Below are 21,674 nucleotides of genomic sequence, written 5' to 3'. Positions count from 1 at the left end.
GGGGTTAGTGAATGTAGTGAATAGAAGGTGGGGGCATTGAGTGGGACTGTGGCCACCAGAAGAAATGTTCCAGGGGCACTGAGGGTCATTTTCAGAGGGTCCAAGTATTTTAATGGAATTACGAGGGTTATAAAATGCACATAGAAATGGTTAGAATGCCATTGATGGTGGTTCTGTAAGAGGTCATCAGGTGTGTTCTGAGGGGTCACAAAACTGAAATAGGGCAGTGGCATGATATATTGTTTCTTAGGCTCACTGAGGTGGTAAAAGGGCTCATGGATTTTGATGGCCATCAGAGGAGGGTGGTGGTGGAGGGTGCATTTCTAAAGTTGGTGGGAGGTTTAAAGGGTATTGGAATAGTTGGGATAAGATAGGTTCTGATGTGTGCGAGAGGAGTTTTGAGGGCTGACCACAACTACAGACTATCATAGTCTGAACTGGATAAACTGAGATCAGGAAGGAGCGATAGAATACCCAGGAGTCTGCCTTACATGGATCAGAAAGCTTAGCAGAAGGCCTTTGATAGCTGGGGGCCGGATGGGATTTTGTAGGAGGGGGATTGTAAGATGTGATGGAGTTTTGAAACTGGGGGTGGTGTGAATGAGGATAACTATGCTGGTTGTTGTGGGTATCCACTGAACTTTGCAGGGACCCTAAATTTGACTGTTTAATAAAGGGATTGTGTCACAGACAAAGGTAGTGCAGGGGATTTTCTTGAGTTTGTTGTCTTCTACTTCATACGACAAGTTTAAATCTACTATCATACAAAAACACTTTGGGGCATATTTACAAGCCCCTATCACCACAGAGATGTCACTTTTTATGACGTTGGGTTGGCAATAGTGGCTTCGCCTTATTTACAAGGCAGCATTAAGCCAGACATGGCTTAACACCACCTTGAAAATAAGGCACCCTTTCATGCTATATGGCATATATATGGCAATGGGTGTTGTGGTGGGCATTCTGCTGCACCACACCCATTTATTTTGATGCTGCCCCATATTTACAAAGGTGACCTAAATTTGGGTCAGCTGAAAACTAAACATGGCAAAATGAAGGTAAAGCTTTATTTCTCCTTTTTTTTAAACTTCTATGTGTGCTGCACAATGAAGCACACTTACAACTTACAAATCACCATTTCTGATTGTTTATGTGCAGGAAGGGATACCTTTCTGCACATAAACAATCATTCCCACAACACAGGCACCCATGCACTATGGTGCAAGGGTGCTTGCGTTGGCGCTAGGCAGCTTAATTTAGCGCCGGCATTAAGGGAAATAAATAGTGTGCATCCCTGTGTTTTCAGAATGGCGGAGCGTGTCGTTAGCAAGTTTTGCTTAATGTCATGCTCTATCAATCTGTGTAGTGTGCATTGCTAGGCAAGGGCTGCACGACAATCTGGGTTGTGGACTTTGTGATCTCTCTGCATTGATGTATTGTCTCCTCTCCTATGACCTCTCTGAATGGAAGGATTAGCTCCTCTTTGATGCTGTTGAAGGAGTGGGCTGTGCATTGTCCGCATCCCTGTATTTCTTCAGCCATTGCTTCACAGGGTGTGGGTCCCAAAATTCTGGCTCCAGAAAGACCGAGCAACTAGAAGTTGCCCAGAGTGGTATTCCCAAGTGACACCAGTCCTGGCAAGTCATAATGAGGGCCTAACTGTTAAGAGGTATGCCAATACCCGCAAAACTCTTTTGTGTGCCCTTACCTGAATAACCCACAGTACTGACCTTAACATGTGAATACATCCGAGCAGAATGTGTTCATGAATAAATGAAGCTTGTCTATGTAAAACTCCACTTATCATGTTGCTATGAATCAAGATTTAGAATTAATGTTAGCTATTTTTGTGTTCCCAATTTATGCTTGTTTTTGCTAAATGTGTTTTTAAATAACCCCCCAAATCTTGGTATTGCAGATCTTTGTTCTACACTCATACTTATTTGTGGGCTCTGTCATAATTTTCTCTTGGAAATAGGGCTCGGTTGTCAAATTTAAATAATTTGTTCATTCCTTATATTCCTATTAAGATCCATGTTGGCAAATTATGTATGTCCAATGTGTTTGTACTTGTGGTTAAAATATTCCTAATCACATTAAAAGACACATATTTTATAAGATATTGGATTCTATTTTTGTAGCTTATCTATTTTAGAATGGATACTATAACAGTAGTGTACATGCAAGGCAAACCAAATATTTAAATGTTTCCACAGTTGACCCAAAAGTCCCAAACAGATATACTTGGAATGCTAAAATAAGGCAAGAGTAACAGGGGAATAGTTTCAATCGGGTCAATCACTATAACTTGCCCAATCAATGTCAATAGATTAGGACCATACAGTGTCTACGTTTCCAACCATCTCATTCTTTTACATCTACACTGTGCCCAAATCAAAGGTAGGGTATTATTTACAGATGAGCATCACTTTCAGCTGTTGAAGGCTCTCTTTTACATGGATGCAATAAAGGAATGTGGTCTGCTGTATGGTGTAGTTCCGTTTATTACAGGATGGATCACTCCTAATTGGTGCTCCATATCCTTATCATGACATTTCTCATTACACTGATAATTTTTTGTAAGGCTATTTAGAGGCATTCACTCCATTAGGCTGATTTCCTCATTATAGATTGTACTTAACTAAATAAGTAACTCATAATCTCATCTACATAAAAATTGCATAGAACAGTCCCAGTTCCATGTCAAACTATTGTGCGCAGAATTAAATGGTGTCTATTGTAAGCACACTGACATGCCCCATGCTTTTTCACAAATAACCAAATATTGCACTGGTGGCCAATGGCTTTTAATCCCATTCCAAGCAAGGAAATGATTTTGCATGGAGTGTCCACACTTCAAAATACTTGAAATTCTGATGATTATAAGCAGTCTCTGACCAAAATAGATCTAAGTAATAAAGTTTTGCAATTCTGTATTGTATTTAGGCCCGGGCGGTAAACTCAGCTCCACTCCCTGAGTGGGTGGAATTCGGGCACTCCACGCTGGTGGACATTTTGTGTAGGCAGCCAGTGTGCTTTTGCCATAGGCCTGCATGTGTTCCTTGTTGTAGCCATGCCTCCTGCCTGTTGTTGTGACCATGTGGCAGTTGGTCGTTTTGTGTAGGGAACCAGTGTGCTTTTGCCATAGGCCTGCATGTGTTCTTTGTTGTAGTCATGCCTCCTTGCTGGTTGTTGTTATTTTTTTTTTGCATGTACTTTTTCTTCTTTTATAAAGGAATAATGTTGCCTAGTTCAGTACATATTCTCAATGATAATATATTTGCAATATTGATTTAATTCACTATGTAGCATAGCTTGCCAATGGGCATTCCAGCCAATAGGTCCTGAACTAGTCATAGGTTCATGAAACAACTGTTTCTGTGGTGTTTTTTTAATTGAAATATCATTCAGGCCATTGTGGTCTTTCTTTATTTCTCCTGCAAACAGTGTTTAGGTGGGGTAATGCCTTTGGAGGATGTGTGTTGTTTTAAACATTTTTAGCCTTGTTAGTTTTTGTTTTTGGCATTGCAGAATTAATACTGTGTTCTCTGTGTTACCATGCCTCCTTTGTCTGGCCAGTGTGTGTGTGTTTGCCGTAGGTCACCATTTGTCTTTGTTCTCCATCCCATGTCGCTAGGGGCCATTTTGTATAGTCAGTGTCCATAGGCCTGGATGCGTTCTTTGTTTTCCATGCCTTCTGCGCGTTGTGTGACCAGGTGGTTGTCGGCCATTTTGTGTAGAAAGCCAGTGTGCTTTTGCCTACATGTCTTCTCTTTGTTGTGACCATGCCTTCTTGCTGGTTGTTGTTGTTGTGACCATGTGACTAGCGGCTATTTTATATAGGCAGCAAGTGAGCGCTTGCAATAGTCTTCTTTGTTGTAGCCCTGCCTCCTTGCTTAGTGTTGTTGTTGTTGACCATGTGGCACTGTCTGGCAGCCATTTTGTGCATCCAGCAGTGTGGCCCTTTGCCGTAGGCTTGCCTGGATGGTTGAGATAGCAGTTGAATAAATTATATGTTTGAGGATAATTTCACTTATTTTTCATTGTTTTTATTTGATTTTTTAATTTTGTTTTTTTAATTCTACGTTTTTTTTATTTTCATTTTCTATTTTAATATTATATTTTTTAATTTTAGTTTTTGTATTTGTTCAAGATTTAAAAAAAAAAAATTCAAAAACTGTTTTTTGTTCCACAGTAACAAAAACAGCTATTATAAGAAAATTGTTTCATAAATTCATATAGTCACAAAATGCCCCCCAAATGTACATAACCATTTTCCGTTTCCTTGCCCCCTTTGCTGAATACAAGCTCAAGTCTAAATTAAATAAATTGTACATTTTGGCACGCCAACACTCAAACGAGGCGGGCTCAGGTTGGAGCCAATCAGAGGCAATACACAATCGAGCAACAGTCATAGCAATAAAAATCAAAAAACTCAGCGGTGCTGCCGAGGGGGGGGGATATAGTGCCCAATGCGCAAGGGTTTGCTGATGTGGCATTAATGTATACCCTAATGCTAATGCTTTGTACTGTTATATATCGAAACAATAAAAACAGTTTAAAAAAAAAAAAAATCAAAAAACGATGTTTATACAAAGGATACCCCTTTTCTACATCTTGCCCAATTCCTATTAGCATTAAGGCTGGAGTAATATTAATCGGGGTCCCAGTAATCATAGACGAAATGTTGTCAATATCGGTCAAATACCTAGACAATTTTCCACAACTGAAAAATATATGGAGACTGTCCGCATTATCCCCCCCCACAACGAAAACATTTCCCACCATACCCACCCCTCCACGTGAGCATACGTGCAGGAGTATAATACAGATTGAAGACAGTTTTAAAATATTGTGCTTTCAGATTGGCAGATAGAAGAGTTTCCCTAGATCTAGCAATAGCGCTCTCTATTGATATATTATGTTCCCCAGGAATAGTAGACCATGAGCATTGTGCTTTTCCAAATCATCCGTTCTAAAAAATAGTAATATTTTATAAAGCACACCTATTTTCTCCTGCTGCCTTACAGCCTCAACAAGTAAATTTGATGTCAATACCAAATTCTTCCGACAAAGAAAGCCGTGAATTTGGAGAAATTAAAAAAATTGGGAATTAGGCAAATTATATTGTCTCGCTAGATCTTCATACGTCGGTAACAGCCCCCCAGCTTCATAAAAATCTCCTATCTGCACAATATCCGTATTCCTCCATCCAAGTGCAACCCTATCCCAAAAAATAGGGGGAAGACTCTTTAAAGCATTAGTTGGCGTATAGTGAGTTAACCCCTCCAAAAAACATAGCTTGCGTATTTTCTTCCAAACTTTGAATGCAGCTTCCAGTACTTTAAACCTCGTCCTTTTAAAATATCTGCCATCAATTTCTTTAAATAAACATTGTCTTGCCTCAGACCCCAAAATCAACTGAAATTTCTAGGGAGCCCCTGCTGTATTACCAACGTCCTCCCCTGTCAGTAATACTCGCATCTTTAGCAGAAAGAAAACATAATAATAAATGGTAAAATCTGGTATTGCCCGGCCTCCTCTCTCAATGGTTAACGTCATGAATGTAGTAGCTCGCCTGGGTTTGCCGGGGGCCCAAAGAAATTTAGCACATAACGATTGTAGATGTAGAAGTTGGGCCGGCGACACTTCCAGGGGAATAGATATAACACCTTTGGTAGGATATTTATTTTTATAATGTTACCCCTGCCTACTAATGTAAAATGTAGTCGTCCCTATCTCTCTAGCGAATCCCTAGTACTACGTAATATGGCCGCCCAGTTAGCATCAACTAATTCTAACAACGATGTTCTGATTTTAATGCCCAAATATGTCACTTCCTTTACCACTCTAGCGTCATGCAACACAATTTTGTCCGTGCATAACATTTGTGTTTTGATAACATTAAGTTTATAACCAGATACCTGGCCAAATTCAGTTGCTAGACGCTCAATCTCTATGAGTGCAGTAGCTGGGTCAGCCAACGTCACAGCTATATCATCCGCATAAGCGAAAACAGCATGTGGGATATCTTGTACCACAAAAGGCTTAATCAAAGGATTATTGCCCATCATGTAAACGAACAGGTTTATATATAGAGCAAACAGCAATGGCGAGCAAGGGCATCCTTGCCTAGTTCCTCTTGTCATTGTCACTGTGTCTGATACCAAGCCCATTGCATGAACCCCTTCCCAAAGCCCACTCGAGTCATCAACTTCCACAGATAGTCCCACTCCACCCAGTCAAATGCTTTTTCAGCATCTAATAAAATTAACCTTAGTTGCTGTTTTTCAGCATGAGCTATATCAAAAAGCGTCACCACTTTGTTATTCTGAGTAACTGTCCCGCGAGCCGGAATAAACCTGTGTTGATTTTCTGACACTAATGGGGTAATAATCTTTGAAAGGCGGTTAGCTGAAATTTTCGAGTATATTTTGCCATCACAACTCAGCAAAGAAATCGGGCAGTACGATCCAGACAATTACGGATCTTTGCCCTTCTTACTAAAAACCACGATAGTAGCTTCATCCCATGATTTAGAGGCTTGCCCCTCCTGTGCAGTCCTAAAAGTGGCCAACATTTCACACTTCAACTGATTAAAAAATATCTTATAAATCTCACCCGATGCCAAACTCTTAACTGCCATTTCTAGCTCCTCCATAGTGATTGGACTGTCCAAATGTTCCACCTAACAGGGATCCAGTTGTAATATAGCCCCACCTGTAAATACATTTTTGCCCACATCCACCACTTCCTGATGTGTATACAGCTCCGTATAAAACTGATGCAGAATTGCCAAAATCCCTTGCGGATCATGACACAATATCCCTGAATTATCCTTTAGTGCCAGAATAGGGCGGGAGGCTTCTTTCATGCGCAGCCGTAGTGCAAGGCATCTACCAACTGCTTCCCCATATTCGTGACATTGCCTTTTATAAACCAAATATTTCATCGCCTTCTCTGTATTCCACACCCCATTAATTTTTGCCCGGCATCTAGCAGCTGCTTTCTCCTGGTCCGAGATATTCCCTTGCTGTGCTATCCCCTTAGTCAGTTCCTCCTCTGCCACTCTTAAAGCAGAGTATAATTTCTGCATCTCTAGTTTAATTTTCTTTTGATAAAATAAGCCAATGCTTAGTACTTCGCCCCTGAAACAGGCCTTAAAAGTATCCCATATTATTGGTACATTAGCAGTTTGTCTATTATGATCGAAAAATTCCTTAATCCAACCCGACATATGCTCTCTAAAATCATCATTTAAACAGAGTTTCCGATCAAAAGAAAAGACTCTAGGTTTAGAATTAGACCCAAAAGCCACCACTTCTAAAACAATTGGGGCATAGTCCGAAGAAATCCTAGGAAATATTTGAGCCAAAGCCTCTACTAAAGAGGCAGATAGATAGAAAAAAATAGTCCAACCGTACCAATTTTTTATGGGGGAAGGAGTAAAACGTATACCCCGGATCTGTAGGGTATAAGTTACCCCATACATCTACCAACCCGTGGTCATTTAACAAATTGTAAAGGGCATTAAAGACCGTTGGTTTACGGCCTTCGTATCCTTGTGGACCGTCTTGCAACTACTGAATAGTTAAATTAATATTTATGTCCCCACATGCGATCAGCGGAGTTGCCCAGGAAGCAAGCTCTAAATTTAAATCCTCCAAAATTGCATTCTCATCTAAATTGGACCCACAGATAGTGCAAACTGTATATTTATTGCTCCCAAAGCCACACTCAGCTATAGCCCAGCGGCCTAACTTATCCGCTAAATAGCGACCGGATGCCTGCACAGTGGATTTGGCTAATATCGCCACTCCACGAGTCATTGAAGATTGCTGAGAAGCCACAACAAGTGAAAACCCTAGCTCTTTTAAAATATGCTGTTTACTCCAAGGTATATGCATCTCCTGGAGACACACCAAGTGCGGCTGAATAATTCGAAGTTCAGCAGCTACCCTCTTCCTCTTATTAAAATTATTGAGACCTGAAACATTTAATGAACATATTTTAATCCCTTTGGACGCCTTTATAAAACCATAAGCAAACCAATAATAACTGCCCTTCTAAATATGTTACCTTAACATAGAGCAAGCAAAAAATCTGAAACTGTAATACTACTTTATAGATATTCATTCTTCTTTGTTACTGTGTGTTTTATCCCCTTTTTACACCACCTTAGTATCCCCCCCAGCAGCCTCCCCAAGTACTCTTCTCCCCACCACCCCCCCTTTAACGAGGCTTTAGGGCCCATGGTCCTGTAGATGCGAAGCTTCCGTGCATCCCCTGCCTTTGCTCGCAAATCCCTCCAGTCAGGGGAGAGGGAAAAATCTCCCTCCTCTGAGACCGGACAGAAACCCAAATACAAATTAATTTATGAAATGTAAAGGGTAGAAGGAACAGGAGTAGCGCAAATCTCCCAATGACAATGATATCTCCAAAGGAAAAAAAAAAGAAAAAACAGCCCTGCACCTCTATTGCCAGCCTATTGCCAATAATCCATAGATGGAGTTCGGAAATTCTTTAGCAGACCCTTCATTGGTGAAAAAACGAGTGCGCTCCTGGAAAATCACTTTTAGCTTTTGCCGGGTTCATTAAATATGCTTGAGCCCCTTTAGCTTGAAATTGTGTAATAAGTTTCCGGAGCTGCCAGCGATTCTCAACAGTGTACCGGCAAAAATCGGGCCAAAAAATTCAAAATCATTCCCAGCTCTTTTCTTATAAGGGCGTGCCAAATGAAAAACCTCCTCTTGAGCCAAAAAGCTGTTGAAAGAGATTAAAAAAGCTCTAGGTTTATCCTCAGCCTGGCCTGCTCGAAGGCAAATATTAAAACGGAACCTATGAGCTTGTTCAATCTCCCTATCGGAATCCTATCTAGTAAGTTCAGGAAAGGCATTTTTAAACAGTTCCACTATAAACTTGCGCGGATCATGTCCCTACTTTCCTTCCGGAATCTGCAGCACTCTCAAGTTGTTCCTGCGTGCCTGGTTCTCAATGTCAGCCATTTTCCATTGGGCATCCTCCTTAATAGTGAGCAATGATTCAGTCATCGCCTTCTGTTGCACCAGTTCGTCCTCTAAATTAGAGATTCGCGTTTCTGCTTCATGAAATCTCGAAGTAAAGTCTGCATGAGATTTAACAAGCCGCCGCACCGAATTTTGTAGTTTATGGCACAAATTTTGAACCCTCTGACTCTCCTCTCGTGTTTCATCCCAGTGGGACATGATCGATTGTTATATTAAAGATAAAGAAATATCTTCACCCGGATAAATATTTTGTGCCAAAGCAGCAGGCTGGTTCGAGCTTTCCACAACCCCCTTACCAGCCATCAGCTCAGGTCTTTTTGTACAGTATGGGGACTACCATCTTCAAAATCGCCAGAAACCTCCAAACAAATACTACTGTGGTCACTGCCACCGGCCACATTCAACTGTTCAGAGTATTGTAATGCCAAGTCCTCACAAGATGACATAGATTGTTCTGACAGGGAGAAGAAGTCCCCCGATTCTGCATCTTGTAGCTGTATTTCATTATCTTCCTGCAGATTTACAACCTGTAAATTGACTGACTGATTGCTGCTAGTTTGCTCCGCAATCTGTACCTCCTGTTGTCTGATTTACACCACCGGGGCCCTCAGAATCAACGACATTTTGTTGTGAGGCCACATCACAGCCATTTGCCTGAGGTCTGACAATTTCTGAGATACTTTCCTCCCGCACCACCAAATTAGATATTAAATTCTTTCTTTCCATGTTCATTGTGGACCCCTCAATGATATCTGCTAAATCCGAGCCTCCTTCAGAGATATGCGTTGATTTTTTCCCCTTCCGTTTGTCTTTAGCTACGGAGAAAATTGCCGGAATAATTTTGTTATCAGCCGCGTCCCCTTTGACTCTCACGGTGTTAGAGTCACTTTTAGTACCCTTAACTGGGTTTCCCACAGTCTTGTCTCTCACCTCCGTTTTGCCATCAACGTTTTTGCCTTCTTGGACTCGCGGTCTCCCGTGCGTTCCTTTCTGGGGCATTGCCGTCGGAGAATCAGCTCTTCCTCCATGCTCACTGGGCTGTCCCCAGGTGAAGTCGATCACCGCGTTCCGCAGCCTGCGTGTAGCAAGTGCCCACCGACTCCGTCGGCACCTATTCAGTCCTGCCGCGAGAGCAGACAAAGTTTCCAGTATTGACCGTCAGCAGATATGTTGCTCGTAGTCCGCCCGTAAAGATCCGTGAGTAGCCCGGAGAAATCACTCGATAAATTAGGAGGTTCTAAAGGGCAACAGAATATTTTTATGTCAAAATGCTTTGGGGAAATAATTCCTTTTTCGTGCTAAATGTAATTTACTACATTTTTAACTTTGTGACTGTATTCAAAATGATTTTAGACGCCATGTATTAGGTCGAGGGGGATTGGAAAAGGGATGTAGTAATGCACTTTTATCCAGTCTGCCTATTGATTTTTGTATTACTCTCTCGCCCCTATTGAATCTTGTTCTGATTTTTATTGCGCCTTTTATGTTTGTTTGTATGCTTTTATGATAGAATTTTATCGAAATAAAGCTTTTGATGATGATGATGATGATATTTCTATGAACACAAGTAATGCGTCTCCATCTCCCTTCTCCCTTCTAGCAGCCACTTTGCGAGGTCAAGCAGGAGCGGTCAGCTCACACGTCCACTCGCGCGGACGCCATCTTGCACCTCTCCCAAGATCCCAAGTTTTTTTAATGTTATTTTTCTTGTTTTATTTTTTACACCGGTAATGTTTGAGTAAACTGCACATGTGCAACCACCTGCACATGCGCATCTCTCCCAAGAATTCGCAGTTTTCTTAAGTATTATCGGTACGGCGAGGAAGAGGAGGAGGGCAGCCTGGGGACGCCACAGTACACAGGTAAATGGTTTAAAGTTTATTTTTAATTAATGTTAACTTACTTCTTGTTAGATTTGGGGGTCTCTAGTTGGCAGAGGTAGGTACCTTTGACCAAATAGGGACCCTTGCCTCTAGTCAGGGGAAGGGGCTACACTCCCAAAATAACCCCTGCTCACCCCCTTGGTAGCTGGCACGAGCAGGCAGGCTTATCTCAGAGGCAGTGTGCAAAGCATTTGTGAACACATTCAGTAATACAGTGACAACACTACAGATGGACACCACACATGTATTATAAAAATAAGTATTTTTATATAGACTTATCACAAGACCAAACAACAAAAATCCACAATACTGTTCTCAAAAATAGACTTTAAAATGGTAGGCAATAGCTCAGTTCTCTTAAGATGTAAATGCGACACTTTACTCTCAAAGTACCTGGGATGCGTAATGCAAAGCAAACAAAAGGGTCGCAGGGAAGGTGATGCATCGGTTACTTACACTCAGGGGAGTGGATGCGTAGGTTCCTTACTGCTGCGCAGGGGAGTTGATGCTCGCTTCTTTACTGTGTGGGTAGGTGTTGCGTCGGTTTCTTACTGCTCTCCTGTATCAAGCGACAAGATGGCACCTTGATGCGATACTTCTCTCTGGTGTGATGCGAAAAAATGGCGTCTTGGTTATGATGCTACAATGTTGATGTGATGTGTGCACGCCCGACGGCAGTGTGGCGACTCGATTTTCTGAGCCGCGACAGGCCCTGCGACACGCATCTCCGGTGATGCGATGGCAACCTTTGTGGCAGCGGCACGGTTCTTTGGTGATACGACACGTTTCTGTGATGCGATGGCGACAGCGGCAACGCGGCAAGCTTCCTTGGCGATGCGACGGAAACTGCGAGCCAGGGTCTTCAGACACACCACAGGAGGTGGAGCCAGCATTGTGGAAGGCAGGCACAGCCCTATTCAGGCCCAGGTGCTACTCCTCCCACTACTCCTCATGCAGATAGCTCTATTCTGCCTTGTGCTGACTCATCCTGGAGCCCCCCAGCCCCTGTCAATCAGAAACCAGAAATGGAATACACAACTTAGCAGAGGCAGGCTTGATAGTTAGGCAAGAAAATACCTACTTTCTAAAAGTGGTATTTTCAAACACAGAATGTTAAAACCAACTTCACTAAAAGATGTGTGTTATCATTCTGAGTTCAGGCATACTAATTCATTTTTCTACCATGTTGGCAGGGTCAGTTATGAGTATAAGGTGTTATAATCAAACTGCCCATTCTGGCATATGGGAGCAGGTGGCCTCACAATAATGAATAATGAAAATGGCTGTAATTCACTATTGGGACATGTCCTACACATCAGGGCATGCCCTACCTTTTACCTACAATGCACCCTGCCCTTGGGCCTACCTTAGGGGTGTCTGATATGTGGAAAAGGAAAGGTTGGGGTACTGGCAAGTGGGTGCACTTGCCAAGTCAATATGGCAGTACCAGACTGCACACAGGCTCTGTAATGGCAGGCCTAAGACACACTTTACAAGCTGCTCCGGTGGGTGGCACAGTCAGTGCTGCAAGCCCACCAGCAGCATTTGATTTACAAGCCCTGGACACATGCAGTGCACTGTACTAGGGTCTGACAAGTAAACCAAATAAGCCAATCATGGAGTCAACAATTCATACATCAATTTATCATAGGGAGCACTTGCACTGTGGCACTGAATAGCAGTGGCATAGTGCCCAAAGCATCTAAAACCAGCAAAAACATCAGAGGCAACAGCAGAAAATGGAACACTTCTTAATAGGGGGTGGAGGGGGGGTCTGGCCAACTCTGCTCTGCTGCGGAGTGTGCAGAGATTTGCCTTCTCTGCGTTCTCCGCGGAAGGCGGAGAAGGCAAATCTCCACACACTTTGCAGGCGAAGGTCCCCGCCAGGGGTTACTTGTCATGTGACTGATTACATGTGCATCACTGTACACTGGATCTCTTTTGCGGGGTTAAAGCAAAATATATCTTCAGGTCTCGGCCCTGAAAAAAGTTGTAAGTGCGTTCAGTGGCATGCAACAGTGGCCATGTTCATTATGGAGAAATCAAATACAGCTGTAAACATCTTGGAGGAATTTAAAAGCAAGGAGATTGAATGGTTGTGACCCAAAGGTCTCAGAATTGGATTTGCTGCCACAGACAATGGCAGTAACATAGTGAAGGCCATGTTTGTTGGAGTCCTTTCAAGGATCGTCTGTTTGGCCCATTGCATCAACCTGGTGGTACAAGACTTCCTCAAAAACGAAGACATAATCAGCAACATAGTGACCACCTGCAGAAGACTCTGCACTCGTTTCAGCCATTCTTTTGAAGCCCAGAAGCAGTTGCATATTATTCAGCGTAATAATAGAGCAGCAGTTAAAGCCCTGATACAGGAGATGTCAACACGTTGGAAATCAACCTTTTAAATGTTGCAACGTCTGTCTGCGTAGTACAGACAGATAACTGACTATATCATTAAAAGAGGGCAGGGATGCAGTTGGGAAAGCTATGACCATGATTGTGGACACATGGGCCTCGTCAAATGCCTAACACAAATGCTGCTTCCTTTTGAGGTTTTCAGACAGGAAGCTAGCACGGACAGTCTGATGGGCCAAGCTATCCCGTTGTTGCATCTCTTATGGGACCAGGTAGAGAAGTGGTCTGAAGGATTTGCCTCTGCAAGTGTAAATGAAAGCACAGAACACATACATTGGTTGAGACCTTAATCCTTTGCCTTTCTTGTAATACAAGGCTGCAAAATGACATCATAGAGTCCAAAAAGCAAATCTGTGCCTCACTACTTGGTCCACAGTACAAAAAATTCTGCCCTCTTTCATTCCTTTTTCTGAAGGGGATGTTTTAAAATGCAAGAGTTTGATTGTAGAGCAAGCTGGAGACTTGGAAGAAGAACGGCAGGAACTTCATGTCCCACTCTGCAGTTCTGGGGTGCTGCCTTCAACTTCCATAGAGGGCAGTCTTGTCTCACAGCAGCCAACAACACCACCAAGCAGAACGCTGGCAACAACAGCAAGAGAAGGACCAGACCCAAACTCTGCATTCTATTGGTTGCAATCAGCAGGACTCAAGTCCAGTGCAGAGGCAATGGCAAAAAAGGTTGAGCAAGTGACTGCTCCAATGACAATCTACAGGATGTTCCAAAAGTATCTGGATGATCCAAAAGAGGTCTATGTGGATCAAAATCCATTGCTGTATTGGTATGGGAAGATGCACCAATGGCCAGAGCTCACCAGCTGGTAAAAAATGTATCTGGCTTACCTGTCACAAGTGTGTTTGTTGAACGTGTGTTTAGTACAGCTGGTGCAGTCCCGACTAAAAACATGGCAAGATGGACTCTGATTAAAATGAACCAACATTTTGGACCACACAATTACACCTTTCCTGAAACAGCATCACAGGAAGAGGAGGAGAGTGGTTGGTCTGAATTTGAATCAAATGTGTTAGCTGACCAACTTCTAGGTGAACCACCTGAGTTTGAGGACAAACTCTACTTTCCGCACTAAGTAGGCCAATGCCCCAGTAGAACTTTTTCGTTGTTTCTCATTGAACTGAGTTCTATCTTGGCAAAAGTAGCTAGCAGAACATTATCATGTTGTGTCAGTTTTATGCTGCTCCAACTTTTTTATTATGGATTGCAGTTGGACTTGCAATTCCTTCATGACATTTGGGACAATGCCTGTCAATCTCACTTGCCTATACCTATCCCTTTTTGCATCACTTAGCACTAGAAGGTCTGTCCCAGAAGATCATTTATTATCTAGAAGACTGCCTGCTAATACTAAATTCTAATGTGTTGCCTGCATCAAAGATGATTCAATAAATAATACCTAAACTACACGTACTTGGATTGGAAGAGATAATTTCAACTATTGCAACAGTGAGTGACTGATTGTGTGAGTGATGATGATGATTGGTGATGCATGTGGTGCAGACAGTGAGGGGGGTATTAAACTGGAATGTGGGAACTTGCCTGAGATGATCGATTTGCAATGTTTGGAACCTGAGTGATGGGTGATTAATTTTTCTCAGGAGGTGATTGACCTTCACAAACTTACTTAGCGGAAATGAATTAACCTGTATGGACCACTCTTATGATACTTCTTTTACTTTCATCATCTAGGATGGCTGCCATAGGCAATCGTTTGATTGTCAAGAATGCCAAATTCCAATCTGCTGCTTGCATTGAAGGGGAGATAGTGTACCTACCACTGTGCTTGGATTGGAGCAGGTATCCATTGCACCAATAAGTGATTAGATTATCAAGTGACTGTGAGTGATGTTTGATGTGGAGGCTGACATTGAGGGAGGATGTGTTGAACTGTAATACAGTACATTTCTTAAGATGATTATTGATTTGCAATGTTTAAGGCCTGAGTGGTGGGCGATCATATTTTTCCTGGAGTTATGAAAACACTTTGCACGATTCCACAGAATTCTGCAGATGTGAGGAAATGTGCTCATCTGGCCATTCACACTGCTTTTTCAGGCCAGTAGCGTATTACGCATTGAAAAATCAGTGGGAATGGCACCATGTGGGGTGCCTGGGCTGCCATCCACTTCCAATTTAATCCCATCTGATTTTCAATATTCCCAATCCCAACTTCATTTGAGTTGTCATCAGTGATGCCATTTGAGATGTCCTCACTGATGTCTTCAGTGATGTCACAGACCATGTCATGAGTGATGTAATATGTCACATCCATGTAACCTTTGTTTTTCGAAGTGAATTTCTATGTTTTTTTAACTCGAAGTTGCATTTGCAGAGTGGTGGAGAAAGGGGGCGGGACCTCCGACCAGCTCTCAGGAATCCCACTGTGTCAGACTTACTGGAGGTAAAAAGAGGGGTTCTTGGCCCCCAAGGACCCTCAGCATCCAAGAGGATATCACCCCCCAACCAGCAGTGCACCAGGAGGTACATTTGCAGAATGGTGGAGAAAGGGAGTGGGGTCTCTAAATCATCCCCTATCCCCCGGGGCCCAGCCATTTTTTAAAAGTTATTGTGAAAGGGGAGGGCAGTGGTGGCCACCCACCCCAGCTGATTTTGGGCCTGACATCTCAGTTCGGGGCCACAGGGAGAGCCTGGATGCCCCCACAGTCCATGCCGCCTCCCCTTCCCCTGCAGGAGCAGGCATTGCTTTGACTCAGAGGGAGATGCTAAACATGCAGCTCCCTATGCATCGAAGCAAATACTCTTCTTTGAAAATGCTCTGAAACTGGAGCGTTTGCTGTGACTTGGTGGGAAATTACCGGCCAAGCTACAGCAAACACCTATGTCCGGGGTTGGGCACTTTGGAACATAGCAGGAGCTGGCCCTGGGGGATGGTGGTTCCCAGGGCCATGTACAGCTCAAGGAGCGGGACCAGCGGGACCCTCCTCCATGTTTGTTATAGGGCCTGCCTCAGGAGGTGGTGGTCCCCAGGGCCATATATGGCCCAGAACGGGGCCCCCTCTCTTTTTTTATAGTTATGCCCCAGGGAGGGGGTAGTCCCCGGGCATGGAGGGTCTGTGGGGCCCTCTCAATGCCTTTTATTTCAGCCCCAGGGAGGTGGCCCCCATTTCTGTATATGTAGACCCAGGAAAGTAGCCATCCATGTGCCCCCCCATTTGTTTGTATATAGTCCTGGGAATATGGCAGTCCCTGGCTGCAGGGGTCAATATGGCTCCATTACATAATTTATTATTAATTCCCCAGTGAGGTGATTGTCCCTCCTTTACTTTTTACATGCCCCCAGGATTTGGCCCACAAAAGGGCTTCCTGAAAAGGACGCACAGGAGACCATGCATCTTTTTTTTCTCCAATTTGGCCACAGATCCATGGATCCACTTGTGATTCTGTAGCAAAATTGAATTAAAAAAAAAGATTTTAACCCCCGACGGGGTCCCTATCACACCCCGCCACCAGTCATAGATGGTCAGGGCATTCCTACCATGCCCCCCTTTCTTTATTTTCGACGTTTTGTTACAACTCAACTTCAAGCCGAGTCCCAAGATGGCTGCCAACACTTCCTGGTAGAAGTGTTGGCAACCTATCACTTGTCAGGAGGGGATCTGTTGGATCCGCAGAGGATCCACGTCCCTATAGATCTATAGTGTTTTGCCCTTTAATATCTCAAAAACTACAGAACGGATTTACATATAATCACACAAAGCACACTTTTTGGACCACAAGCTAGCTTTGTGGCAAATTTGGTGTAATTCTGTCCAGCGGTTCAGGCTGTAGTCATTTTGAAAATCCATATATATATATTGCCTACTGGCAGTCGCCAGTAGGATGTTATAGTTAGGACATAGATTCCATAGGAAAAACATTTTTTGACTTGGCTATAACTTTGCTGTTGTTTGACCATTCTGCATGAAATTTTGCTAAAAAAGTGTCACAGTGGGTACTATTAATTTGGAAAGTTTAAGGATGATTCGTGCAGTGGGGATTGCGAATTTGGGGCACACAAAATGGTTGCGTTTATAATGTTAATTCCCAAAGGAACATTTGGTCACCTCTACAGCCGGAACCGCTGAACAGACTTACACCAAATTTGGCAGTGAGGTACATGCCAGTTCAAGGAAGTGACTTTTCCTTATTTGGTATAAATCAGTTCAGTAGTTTTTGAGAAATGTAAGTTTAAATGTATAGTGATATCTCTGGCAGTGGATATTTTGTTGATGTTTTCTCGATTAATCGTGAATGCACGCTGCAACCGGAATACTCTAATTGGCTGGACACAACCTAAAGAGAAAGTTGTAGCTGCCATTTCACCTGTTGGGAATGGTTCCCGGAGCTGAAAATCCATGTGAAAGCCACATAAGGTGTCAGAGTGGAGATACTCTGACACCATGATTGAGAAATAGAGGTGTTAGTCCAAAATTAATTTTTTTAATCGCTCTCGATATTCGCGATGAGGCTGCGACTGCTAGCACGGCACCCCGAGTACCATTGTGGCAAAATCGTGACTATCAACGTCATCACGACTACTGGTGATAATTTAAAAAAATATCACTGAATCATTAGAATGCATTGTTATAGACGTATTGCTAATTGTTTTTATAGAGTTATGTATATAGTGAGTCATATACTGTGATGGTTATAATTAATAATATAGTTATAATTTTTTGATGTGGTGGTGGCTATTGATTTTGTGCATTTGCTTTCTGCTTTTGTGTTGTACATGCAGTAGTCGCGATGACCGCCATCATTACGATCTCTGGCCTTACTGCGAAAATGGAAAATAGGTTTTAGAAATGGTTGTTTTCGAAATACAGTAGAAAAACATCAGTTTAAAGTGTACAATAATAAACCTCTAGTGTGTAGAATGCTACAATTTGTGTGTATATATGTGTTTTCACTTTATGGGAAGGGCACGATTGTCGCGGTTAACGTCATCATCTCGATATTTCCGAATAACCACGAAAACGGAAAATAGGTATGAAAGACGGTTTATAAAGAAACTTATGAAGTAAACATGTATGTAGTAATGTTGTGTAGGGCAATGTTGAGAATGGATTTTTTCACTTTTTTTTTGGGGTGGGTTGATGGTCATTGAATGTCTTCTTTTCTTTTCAGTTTTTGCGATGTATACGCGGGGATGGCATCGTGGTCGCGAAGATCCCCTAAACCTAAAGAAAAAAACCCTTTAGAAAAAAACTTCACAATATTTTGGTTACTAGTGTGGCTCTGACAAGAGCCGTTGTGTTGAATGTGTGTATATAGCTGCTACACATAAGACCGGATGCAGAGTTTCAGGTTACTTAGAAACACCCTGTAGCTACCATCAGTTAAGTGCTCTCTATTTTTTCTATAAATTCCATGCATGTCAAAACGCAGATTGTTGTTATTGGCAGCCCATACGATGGTCTCTGAGGAATGCAGATACATGTTTCCTGGCTTTGCCAATATTTGTACAGAATTAATTTGACCTCCTCCATTTCTGTCCATGGCAAATATTACAGTACACCAACACAGTGTGGGGGAAAAGTGACATCTGTTCTGCGAAGGTATCTTTCATTAGGATTTCCAGGCCTACCCCAGTCAATATGCCTAGGTCGTTGCTACCACAGTGCACAATCATGAGGTGAGGAGCTTGGTAATCCACAATTAATTTAACCAAATCCAGCAACTGATAAAACTTTAACCCTCTCTGGCCACACCAAGTAATCTGCAGATTTGGCAAACCCAAGTCCCTGTCAATACATCTCTTTTTTTACAACCTCTTTAGCCCAATAGACATAGCTGTGGACCACAATCCATACTATAAGCATTTTAAAGTGAAGGAGCAATAGTATTCAGGAGAAGGCTGGAGCTGAATGAGGTAGTTCCCCAAAGAAAAAGAAGTGAAAATGGGGCATAAATAAAATAAATAAATAAATAACTAAATAAATAAATATGTATATATATATATATGTACATATATATATATATATATATATATATATATATATATTCACACTTTGTACTTGTGTATACCTGCCGCTGCTCCAGTGATGTCACTCACAATGTCATGAGTGATGTAATATGTGACGTCATCAGCAGTGCATTGCGGGCGCGCGAGTTATAGTAAGCTGAACTAACTATAATGGGGGAATTTCTATGGTTTTGTATGAGTGAAATGTCCAACTAACTATAACGCCCCTGAAACCTATGGTTTTTTCAGTGAATTTCTAAGGTTTTTTAAATGTTAATTTCTAACTATAACGTGCCTGAAACCTATGGTTTTTTCAGTGAATATATATATATTTATTATACTATGTATACATGTGAAAATGTCTCGGTCCGCCTGTTTGCCTCGGTGGCACAGAAAAAATGGGTGGAACTGACGTCGGCACGCCGACGGGGTCCTCTCATGGCTCCGATGACGTCATACGGTGTCGCGAGTGGAGCTGTGCTATTATGACGTCCTCATCGACGTGGGAGAGCTAGGAAAGAATTTCCGTGGATTGCTGGTGCAGGGGATATTCACCTAAGTGTTCAGGCTAGTCCTTTGGGAGCAACTGTTTTTGTTGACACTCCAGAAACCGAAACCAGCGATCCGAGGGCAGAGGCCCTGCAGATGGCACACAAGGTGGGGTGCCCAGTCGTGTGCACCGGCGGGGCAGCGAAGTGGCAAGCACCACAACCCACAAAAAAGGTAACGAGGGCACTGAATAACACAGGATCTTCTCTTTGTATCTGGCAGGAACAACAAAGTTAAAATGCCCTAGTACCAAAATGTAGAATTAGTGATACAACGGTCTTCAAGAGGACCTGCAATGCCCCTTTTGCCTCCCGTATCCTGGAGGCGGCACATGGGTCACGCGGTACGGTCATACTGCGGTGGGACGCACATCCGTTGTCCTCTCATGGCACTGCTCCACACTTCAGGGAGGGCGCTTTCCATTAGCTATGTTTTCTGATGACGTGTCGTGCCGGTCCCATCCAACAGCAGAACTACTTTAGATCCAAACAGACTCTTCCACTTTCTCACCGGAAGTGAAACCAGGCCACGCGGACACTTTCACAATACAACAGTTGGGAATGCACTTTTCGGTAAAAAAAACACATTGCTTCCTCCTAATTAATCAAATAAATGTCCCACTGAAGAACAGGAGCCAGCTTCGATCGGTAAACTGCCGTTACAACTACTTTTTTACTTCGCGATACCATTACAACGCATGCATTACCATGCATGCGTTGTACATCGCGAAGTCATTACTACACATTTTTTTAGAACGCATGGTCATTTACCATGCATGCCTTTACAAAAAATTTTGTTGTAAAGGTATGTATGGTAAATGACCATGAATTCTAAAAAACATGTAGACAATCCACGTTGTTGTAAGGAAACAGAGGCTGTTCCGTTTCCTCACAACGACGTGCACCACCCCTCAGAGACGACGTGAAGCAGGAACCACGAGGAGAGAGAAACCACAAGGAGTGAGAGGTAAGGGGGATTGGGCAAGGGTGTTTTTTTTCTAGGGTTTAGGGCAGTGCAGTGGTGTTTGGGTAGTGTATGGGGTCGTGCTTGGGGTAGTGTTTTAGTGTTTAGGGTAGTGCAGTGGTGTTTGGGTAGTGTAGGGGGTCGTGCTGGGGTAGTGTTTTAGGGTTTAGGCTAGTGCAGTAGTGTAGGGGGTCATGCTGGGGGTAGTGTTTCAGGGTTTAGGGTAGTGCAGTAGTGTTTGGGTAGTGTAGGGGGTCGTGCTGGGGTAGTGTTTTAGGGTTTAGGGTAGTGCAGTGGTGTTTGAGTAGTGTAGGTGGTCGTGCTGGTGGTAGTGTTTTAGGGCTTAGGGTAGTGCAGTGGTGTTTGTGTAGTGTAGGGGGTCATGCTGGGGGTAGTGTTTTATGGTTTAGGGTAGTGCAGTGGTGTTTGAGTAGTGTAGGGAGTCGTGCTGGTGGTAGTGTTTTATGGTTTAGGTTAGTGCAGTGGTGTTTGGGTAGTGTAGGGGGTCGTGCTGGGGTATATTTAGGGTTTAGGGTAGTGCAGTGGTGTTTGGGTAGTGTAGGGGGTAGTGTTTTAGGGTTTAGGTTAGTGCAGTGGCGTTTGTGTACTATAGGGGGTCGTGCTGGGTTCTAGAGTTTTAGGGTTTAGGGTAGTGCAGCGGTGTTTGTGTAGTGTAGGGGGTCGTGTTTTAGGGTTTAGGGTCATGCAGTGGTGTTTGGGTAGTGAAGGGGGTTGTGCTTGGAGTAGTGTTTTAAGGTTTAGGGCCGTGCAGTTGTGTTTAGCTAGTGAAGGGGGTCGTGCTGGGGGTAGTGATTTAGGGTTTAGGGTTGTGCAGTGGTGCTTGTGTAGTGTAGGGGGTC

The sequence above is a fragment of the Triturus cristatus genome, chromosome 3_1 (assembly GCF_964204655.1).
Source record: "Triturus cristatus chromosome 3_1, aTriCri1.1, whole genome shotgun sequence".
NCBI classification, from domain to species: domain Eukaryota; kingdom Metazoa; phylum Chordata; class Amphibia; order Caudata; family Salamandridae; genus Triturus; species Triturus cristatus.
Note: the sequence above shows the minus strand (reverse complement) of the source record.